Raw genomic sequence first — 10,750 nt, 5'->3', positions numbered from 1 at the left:
ATGTGCACGACGGCTAAGAGAGCAAGATGCAACTGAGGCTGTTATCGCACAGGAAGCACAACCCTTTCTGTGGGCTCCACTTCCTCCTGAGAGAAAGGGAGGGAGCGGAGGAGGCCTATTATAACGCAGGAAAAGCTGTCACCACGGAGACCAATGTTCCGTTGTACGTCTGCCAGACTGCCGTCTTGTATTATGCTGGTTTAGAATGTTGGGTTACCGGTAACATTTCTCCATGTTTTCTGTTTCTCTCTGTATGTCCCAATATTGTTAAATGGCTCCTGCACTTGTCCCCCCACATACACACATACACACATACACACACACAATGGTGACAAAAGGAGGTTTTTAAGACCTTTTGGGACATGACACAGTCCATCCCAAGGTTCCTCTATTACACACACGTCTGTGTCTGTGGCTTCAGTCATATCTGAGCCTGTGATGTCGCTGCCAGGCCCTTAGGGACAGTGATAAGCTTCATAACACACTCAATGCCCTGTGTGTGTGTGTGTGTGTGTGTGTGTGTGTGTGTGTGTGTGTGTGTGTGTGTGTGTGTGTGTGTAAAGAAAGCACAATGTGAACTAGGCCAGGCAGATAGAGGAACAGGGAAAGACGCTGATAAGCTTCCTCTTTTGCCCCAGGTGACCAAGCCTAGCCAATCTAACATGGATAAATTATGGGGAGACTCTGAATAACATTACATGTTTTGATGAGCAACAAATCTTAAAGGGATACTTTGCGATTTTGGCAATGAGGGCCTTTATCTACTTCTGAGTGAAAGACCTGAGTGGCGCAGCTGTCTAAGGCACTGCATCTCAGTGCAAGAGGCTTCACTACAGTCCCTGGTTCGAAATCAGGCTATATTACATTTGGCTGTGATTGTGAGTCCCATAGGGCGGCGCACAATTGGCCCAGCATCGTCCGGGGTAGGCTGTCATTGTAAAAAATGATTTGTTCTTAACTGACTTTCCTAGTAAATAAAGGTTAAATTCAAAAATAAATTCCCCACAGCCAGGTGAAGTCATAGATATCATTTTTATGTCTCTGCGTGCAGTTGCTAACTAGCGCAAGCGCAATGACTGAAAGTCAATGGGTATATGCTAGCAGATACACATAGACTTCCAGTCATTGAAGTCTATGGGTACATGCTAGCATGTTAGCAGATACCCATAGACTTTCAGTCATTGCGCTAATGCTAGTTAGCATTGGCTCGCAAAACCACCTCTAACTTACTTCATACTGGACACAGAGACTTAAAAATCTGATTTCAGCTGATTTCAGCTGACTCTAGGGAAGTAGATAAAAGGCCTCTTTGCCAAAATCCTGAATAATCTCTTTAACCCCTTGTGTGTTTGTGTGTGTGTGTGCGTGTGCGTGCGTGTGTGCGTGTGTGTGTGTGTGTGTGTGTGTGTGTGCGTGTGCATGTTGAACTTTTTATCTTTCTCATCTGCAAAGCCACAGGTGCCTGGATACTTTATGTAAATACTCTAAAGCCCTAAACAAACAGACAGGCACACAGATACAACACGGAGAGATGAGAACTCTAAAATACAACACACATTAGAACCCTAAGCCTCCTTGAATGGGGTCTTCCTCACGTGGATGCCAAGACTCACAACCTCAGTCCTAGGGTTGCTGCGATGTTCAACTGCAGAGCACAAAGCACTTTCACTTCAATCTCGAGCTACTACACAGATCCACCCACCTCCTTCTTATCACAATACCATGATTTTTGTCAAGTAAATCATGAACAGTCACACTGGTGTTTGGGGCTTTTGAATGTAAACCCAATGTAAGTCTTATAACGCACAGCGTTTTAAAACAGAATAGAAACTCTGAAACACCCAAAGTGGTTCTTCAATCGGAATATGAGTGTTTTTAAGAGTGTGGTGGAAATACTTTTGGGGTTTCAGTTACATGTAAAAGGCAACATTAAAACACACACAAATATTTGTCATACCATTAAATGGTTTTGTTTTGGTGTGGGATTCCACCTTCAATGCTTTATTTATTTAGACTTTATTTATTTAGAGATTAAAAACAGGAGACAGAGAAGGAGTGAAAGGGGGGACAGGTGACTTCTTGGGCAGTAAGATGGTACATTTCATTTTTTTTTTAAATTGGGAATTTTACACACATTCACACAGCCAGTGTCAAATTAATATAAAAAAAAAATGAATTGACACAAAAACAACCAACATACTTAATAGAAATGAACGTAAGTAATTTCAATGATTTATTAATTTCCTTTAACCCCCAAAAAATAATAATACATACAACTTAATATGTTGCTCAAAATGTAAGTATATTATGATGATAACCAAAGAGAGAGAATCGGTTGATGGAACGCATTTGAAGTCTTGTTTTCATCTCCTTGCACTTCCTATCTTGCCGTTTGACTCTGGTTTTAGAGTATTGTGGGTAATTCAAAATGTTTAGACTTTATTATTTGTATTGTTATTATTATTTTACACAATGTTGTATTCACCTTTGAAATATAAAAGTATACTTCTATATGAGTATTAATGAACCCTTTTTACACTCGTGGGAATTGGCCTGTATAGATAGGGCTAAATTGAAATGTTTCTTACAGAAGTAGTATGAAATGCATTGTAATGGCTTTCTTCCTGGGAAAGAGAGGACCAAAGTGCAGCGTGTAATAAATCCCAACTGAACACTTCAAATGACAAAACAACACATGTGAAAACCGAAAAGAGACAACGACTAACACCTGCCTCTGATTGAGAACCATATCAGGCCATACGTAGAAACGGACAAACTAGACACACAACATAGAATGCCCACCCAGCTCACGTCCTGACCAACACTAAACAAGGAAAACACAACAGAACTATGGTCAGAACGTGACATGCATGTGCATAAGCATGGTAGCAATTGAAAGTTAACAGTTTGGAGATCATGGGAGCCACACGCCTCTCCAAAATGTGCACCGTTCCTCAGTAATTTCATGCTAGTCTTCAACTAGAAGGTGCTTTGAGCTCTCCTAGCTGTGCCATTGAGGGACGAGAGCAAGCACACTTGTAGTTGTCTTGTTTGTTGTTGCGTTTGTTGTTTACGCCATCCAGAAACGTCCCGTTGTACATCGCAATCTGGGTCAGGTTGGCATCATTTGAAAGCTTGTTCTATTGCCAACATGACTAGCTAAGTTATAAAATATGATCTTACCAGGGGAGGCTGCTGAGGGGAGGACGGCTCATAATAATGGCTGGAACGGGAGCATATGGAATGGCTGTCAAACACATGGAAACCATGTGTTTGATGTATTTGATACCATTCCACCTATTCCGCTCCAGCCAATAGCACGAACCTGTCCTCCCCAATTAAGTCGCCACCCACCTCCCGTGGATCTTCGTGTTAGGCTTTCACAAAGCAGAGAAACTGATTGTAATTTTTGGTGCGTATAGAAAGGAGTCATGAGGTGCATTCAGAGGCAGTGGATTTTCTTCACAATAGACAGACATAAGCTCTGTCCTGCTCAGAACAACCCAGGGTATGAGGCCATGTCACCAGGGTATGAGTCTATGCCACCAGGGTATGAGGCCATGTCACCAGGGTATGAGGCCATGTCACCAGGGTATGAGGCCATGTCATTTTGTAACTATACACTAAACATAGTGATCTATGTTAACACTGTATATGACGTTCATTTTATGATGGAAATGTGAAGTGCAAATTTGGACTCGGGTGTTTGGCTTGACTTCAAGGCAGTCCCACTGGGCACAGACGTCAATTCAGCCTCTATTCCACGTTGGTTTAACGTAATGTCATCGAAATGATGCGGAAACAACGTTGATTCAATTCAGCGTGTGCCCAGTGGGGTATTTATTATAATCCTCAACGTCTCCTCTTTCAAAATACATTGAGCCCTGTTTATTTGTAGCATTTCCCTCACTCAGACAACAACATTCGCAAGAAGTTGCCCAATTAACGGAAGGGATGGGGTCAACTTCTTGTCTCCCGCGGTGCTAAAGTTCAGAGCGGCTGTGAGTCAAAACCCATACAGTGATGTACTCTGACGTCATGTATAGCATGTTACTATACAGCCGAAAGAACCCGTTCAACCCGTATACATACGGGTACTAGTGTAAAGGGCCGTGAGTTGTAATGTAATCGTGATGAAGGGATATCGAAACCCGTCAGGCAAAATGACGTTCAGTAACGCAACGACCCATTCCCACATGTTCATCTTCACACTTTAGAGGCAGATACAGTATCCTGCAATGCCTGACAAAATGTGTTAAACTTACCGTCAGCTTACCCTCACAAACTTCTAACAATAACTAGTCAGGGGGAAAAACACCAAACTGACCTCCAATCAGTATCCAAGGGGTGACTTCATCCGACTCCGCAGACTACTGCTCTGCTTCCTCTTTTCCCTAAGGGCCCCCCTGCTATCCCTGGGATGTCCCTACCCCATTGGTTGAAATGTTACATGTTTAAGGCAAGGGTTAAAGGGATACTTCAAGATTTTGGCAATGAAGCCCTTTATCTACCATCGCAGAATCAGATGAACTCATGGATACACTTTTATCTCTCTGCTTGCAGTTTGAAGGAAGTGTCGTGTCTTTGGCATCCTTGAGCTGAAGATGAATCTTTATCAAAAATTCTCTGTAATTATTATTACGTGATTAAACTAACTTAATCATGTAACTGTAATTAACTAGGACGTCGGGGCACCAAGGAAAATATTCAGATTACAATGTTAGAATTTTCATAGTATAACTTTCAGATATTTTAATATCTGATCGCTTAGTCTTCTGATTAATGAATTATTCTTTACCTCACATTAGTCTCATTCCAAACGTCGTAAATTGTTGGTTATCTGCACGAACCCAGTCTTCACTATGAGTCATCCATACATCAATAGTCTTAAAATGATTTATTTACTAACTAAGTACTCACAGAAATGCATTACACAAACAAACAAAGTGGATATGGTTACAAAGAAATGATAGGGGAATGTGCCCCTAGTGGGCTAAACCGGCATGGCGGCTTGTTATACAAAAGGGGAGTGGGGGTCAGCTGAGAAGACACGACAGAGTTGATAATTGTAACAATTGAAATGCTAATACTTTGCACATGAACGTTCACTCATTCGGGAATAATTGCAATCAATATATATATTTACGCTCAATGTGTCATCGGGATCTCTGTTGAAAAGTTTGTTTCTGTTGGAGAGTTTGTCCGCCCTCTCTCTCTCTCTCTCTCTGTCATGGTTAGAATGGATAGTTCAGAGTGACGTTCATTCATGTTGTTATAGATGAGATGTTTCGGCGGTTGTCTGTCTTCGCGTTCAATGATACCGAATTCCTAGCTGCAAACTAGTAATTAATATCAAAGACTTGCTCTTATTCTGTCGGTATCGATAGTCTAAGAGTTTAACCACGTGGGATGGTTAAAAGATTCAGCAATCTACTCAAACCCTTATTTCCCTCTGTGATAGAGGTACTGGTCTGGTCTCAAACCTTAGCCCTCTCGTTATTCGGAACATAGAAAAGGGCTGTCTCATGACGCCAGGTCCTGTCTGTGCCCCTGGGGGTGTGCCAAGGATTTAGTGAAGCTTTAAACAGAAATACAATTCTCTCACATTAACATCATTACATAGCATCACATCATTTCACAAATAGTATCATCTTTACTCATTCATTTTATACAACAATTAGATGTAAGCCTCATAACTGAGGCTAATGTATAAACAGCGTTATGGTAATGTGGCCGTTTTGTCTCTCATGAGTTTCACAAAATTGTACCAAACGGACCAGTTCGTAGCTGGATTCTTCACCAATCTTTTATACCTTCTCCAGAACATAAATATTGTTCAGACCTCCAGTTCTGTGAGGTGGAAGAAATTCCTTTGTTCTCTCTATGAAAACTCACTCTCTCTCTATACTGTGGCCATGAGGAGATAATCTCCTCCAAGAATTTACGACCTCTCTGACCACAGCAGCCTGGGTGTAGGAGACAGAGAGAGATGGTGCAGAGGTAGGGGGATGGTGCTCGCTGTGTCCAAAGAGGGCAACGTCATGACAGAAGTTTCTAACTAGTGTTAGCACAATGACTGGCAGTCTATGGTAACTGTTAGCGTGCTAGTAGATACCATAGACCTCCAGTCTATGCGCTAACGCTATTTATCATTGGCTCGCGAAACTACCTCTAACTTCCTTCAAACTGGATGCAGAGACTTAAAAATAGTATCCATGAGTTCATCTGTCTCTGGGGAAGTAAAGTCCCGAAGAATCCCTATAAGGCTAGGGTAAGGGTAGGTGGTTAGGGTTTAGGGTAGGGATGTCTCAAGGATCCCAAAAAGCACTGACCCTACGGGCCCTTCCCACAGTGAATTCTGATTGGCCACATGTCCTGTGGTAGGTAACCCCTGGCAAAGACCATTGTCAGCAAGAAGCAAAGGTAAACACAGGTATATTTGCAATGCAAAAGGTACAGAAGGTAGAGCAAGCATACCGTACATGCACAGTGCACACAAACACCACTCGGGCAAGTGGTGCAGCAGTTTAAGGCACTGCATCTCAGTGTTAGAGGTGTCACTACAGACCCCGGTTTGATCCCGGGCTGTATCACAACCGGCCGTGATCGGGAGTCCCATAGTTCGGCGCACAATTGGCCCAGCGTCGTCCGAGTCAGGGGAGTTTTTTTCCCCCTGGGTTAGGCCCGTCATTGTAAAGATGTGAGTTTGTTCTTAACTGACTTGCCTAGTTAATACATAGTCACTAGCACTCCCTATTGGCCAGCGTGCACAGGACACATGTTTATTCCAAGGACTGTAGACCTGTAGGCCCTCTGTTAATACAGTCATGTAGAATTCAACATAGGCCTAGTGGGTAGCCTAGTGGTTAGAGCGTTGGACTAGTAATCAGAAGGTTGCAAGTTCAAACCTCCGAGCTGACAAGGTACAAATCTGTCGTTCTGCCCCTAAACAGGCAGTTAACCCACTGTTCCTAGGCCGTCATTGAAAATAAGAATTTGTTCTTAACTGACTTGCCTAGTTAAATAAAGGTAAAATAACATTTAAAAAAAAAATCCTTCCTCTTTTTAAAGACACCGCTAATCTGACTGGAACTAGGTTAACTGCAATGTACACAAACTGAGTTTACATTTATCCGATAGGCTCATGTCAGGCTTTCAAGCCGGTCTCTAATCTCTCAAAAGGGAACACCACTACACAGTACATGCTAAAGATAGGTACACTCCCCTACTGTTAACATATAGTAGCAGAGGACATATTGTAGTCGCACAATCTGATTGCGTGCGTGTCAGTACCTTCTGTAGACATTCTCCCTTTCCATGATAACTCCTGGAGACACTTCTGTTCCACCCTCTGAAATTACACACTTCAGGACTTTGCCAGGTCCTTTTTTTCTCCTTCAGATTCAGGAAACACATACAGGTATAGACCTACACAGATATAGGTCATCTGAGGAGTTCATTCAAAGGGACAGATCGTAGTGAAGATATATTTATTTCAGTCGGTACATAGATACGATATCAAATGTTGGGGTATTTGCAAATTGTGTTATGTTTTATGGAAAAATGTGATATCATATCCCTTGACAATTACATTTTCGTAATTTTATCCAGAGCAACTTTACAGGAGCAATTAAGGTTAAGTGCCTTGCTCAATGGTACACAGACGGATTTGTCACCTAGTCGGCTCTGGGATTCAAACCAGCAACCTTTCGGTTACTGCCCTGCCGCTCTTAACCACTAGGCTACCCCGCACCTCCAATAAAAGGGTGTAAATGGAGACTACAGGTTTTTCGACATAGAAAGACAGAACTTGTCAGAGGGGTCTGACCATCACTCTTATAACGGAGTATACAGGGAGAAAACCCAGAAGGATTTTTTCAATAAATCATCAAACCAAACTGATCAATCCCCTCTGTTGGCATGAACACTTGACTTGACCCCTCGTTTTCCCTGGGTTTACTGTATGTCTTCACATAAGACTTGGTGTGCCAGGGTCGTTTTCCCTGGGTTTACTGTATGTCTTCACATAAGATTTGGTGTGCCAGGGTCGTTTTCCCTGGGTTTACTGTATGTCTTCACATAAGACTTGGTGTGCCAGGGTCGTTTTCCCTGGGTTTACTGTATGTCTTCACATAAGACTTGGTGTGCCAGGGTCGTTTTCCCTGGGTTTACTGTATGTCTTCACATAAGACTTGGTGTGCCAGGGTCGTTTTCCCTGGATTTACTGTATGTCTTCACATAAGACTTGGTGTGCCAGGGTCGTTTTCCCTGGGTTTACTGTATGTCTTCACATAAGACTTGGTGTGCCAGGGTCGTTTTCCCTGGGTTTACTGTATGTCTTCACATAAGACTTGGTGTGCCAGGGTCGTTTTCCCTGGGTTTACTGTATGTCTTCACATAAGACTTGGTGTGCCCAGCTTGTTGTTCATATGTCCATGAGTTAGTTATAAAGCATTGGATCAAAGTTGTGGCACGGCTGCTCTACTCTTCTCTGTTTCTCCTTGCGATGTATTTGAAACTTCATACACACGTGTGCATAAGACACACACACACGCACAACTTTGTTTGGCATTCTCTTGAGTGAGTGAGGATCGTGACTTTGGGTTATTTCAAAAGGTTTGCCTTGAAGTGATTTTACTGCAGAGCCAGGAGAGTGAGTGTTCCTTCAAAACACACACACACACACACACACACACACACACACACACACACACACACACACACACACACACACACACACACACACACACACACACACACACACACACACACACACACACACACACACACACACACACACACACACACACACACACACACACACACACACACACACACACACACAAACTCTGCAGGCCTATCTTCTTTGTTCAGTGTAAATGTTCATGTATATTTGGCCAGATGGACACACTCTCCCCTTCGCACTCTTGAACAATGTGTGTCTGTGCACGGCCATACCTGTGTCCTGATCTTACTATAGATTCATATAAACCTGGCTTTGCTCGTCTAAAAAAAAAACCTCGGTGTCACATGATAAGTCAGTGCTATGGGCTCAATAGTCTGACGGTGTGTGACATCACAGCGGGGATGTCTTGTGAGTAGAGAGGGAGAGAGAACGACAGAGACGCGCGGACAGGAGAGACACACCCGTAGCATCTGTCTTTTCTTTATCAACAGGAGAGTGAGCTGAAGAGCAGTACAGGGGCAGAGTGTAGCCAGGGCCTGCTGTGTGGGTAATGAGAAACAGAAGGGCTGAGATGGACTTGGATGACACTGGGGACGTTTGGTAAAGCTAGTCTGTTGATCTTCTAATGCTGCCATCAATGTGGGGTTCATTGCTGGGCACTGATTCGACAAGGAGCTGTGAAAGCACACTGTTTTCCAACCATCAGAACTCATCACTGGCACCGTTGTTGATAATGACAGCAGATAGGGAGGAATAGAGGGAGAGAAGGATAGGGGTGAATGGACAGTGGGTGTCTTTCATGGGTAATGTGACATGCGTGACACTGCATTAGCCCGAAGGGACATTCCCAGGTCAAAGAAGCGCTCCGTCTCACATGATGGGGTCCTTTGGTCACACTCTGTACTGAGAGGGGGGCAGCGAAACAGCTCTGAAGAAAAAGGGTTGTGGTGTAAACAATAATACAAAAAATACAAAAATTCCCCCGAAGGGTTTGGGGTGGTGAGATTCAAGTTTACGTTACAGTAGTTTGTCTTTAGGGAGATTTGACTTATTGACTTCATTGAAGTACAATCAACTCCTGACGAGCGCACGCTGTGGTCACCAGTCCTAATTCAAGTACGGTACATTATCTGTACTGGCTCAGGATTTGGTTTAATGCCGTTTTGCATCTGGAGTCAACTGCAGTGATCGGTTGATGTCTAGGACGTCTACTTTGAGTGTCTTTCTCTCTCCTAATATTATTTTTTTGGGGGGGGGCAAATGAAAAAGAAAGAGGTAAGCAAAGGCTAGGAAAGAGGCAGGCACGTCATCACAACCACAGGACTTCTATGTATACTATATACACTGTGTACAAAACATTAGGAACACCTTCCCAATGTTGAGTTGCAAACCCCTTTTCCTCTCAGAACAGCCTCAATTCGCCGGGGCGTGGACTCTACCAGGTGTCGAAAGCGTTCCACGGGGTGGACTCTTGTTGACCAGGTGTCGCGTTCCTCTACGGGGATGCCGGCCCCTTGTTGACGGGCGTGGACTCTACCAGGTGTCGACGGGGGATGCGTGGACTCTACCAGGTGTCGAAAGCGTTCCACGGGGATGCCGGCCCTTGTTGACGGGGCGTGGACTCTACCAGGTGTCGAAAGCGTTCCACGGGGATGCCGGCCTTGTTGACGGGGCGTGGACTCTACCAGGTGTCGAAAGCGTTCCACGGGGATGCCGGCCCTTGTTGACGGGGTGTGGACTCTACCAGGTGTCAAAGCGTTCCACGGGGATGCCGGCCCTTGTTGACGGGTGTGGACTCTACTAGGTGTCGGCGTTCCACGGGGATGCCGGCCCTTGTTGACGGGGCGTGGACTCTACCAGGTGTCGGCGGTCCTCCGTGGACTCTACCAGGTGTCGATGCCCACGGTCCTCCTTGTTGACTCCGGTGCTTCCCACAGTGTCAAGTTGGCTGGATGTCTTTTGGGTGGTGGGCCATTCTTGATACACACGCAAAACTGTTGTCTTGCCCGTTCACCCTCTGAATGGCACACACACACAATCCATGTCTCAATTGTCTCAAGGCTT

Source organism: Oncorhynchus nerka, linkage group LG20, assembly GCF_034236695.1.
Source record: "Oncorhynchus nerka isolate Pitt River linkage group LG20, Oner_Uvic_2.0, whole genome shotgun sequence".
NCBI classification, from domain to species: Eukaryota; Metazoa; Chordata; class Actinopteri; order Salmoniformes; family Salmonidae; genus Oncorhynchus; species Oncorhynchus nerka.
This window is presented reverse-complemented; position numbering follows the sequence as displayed.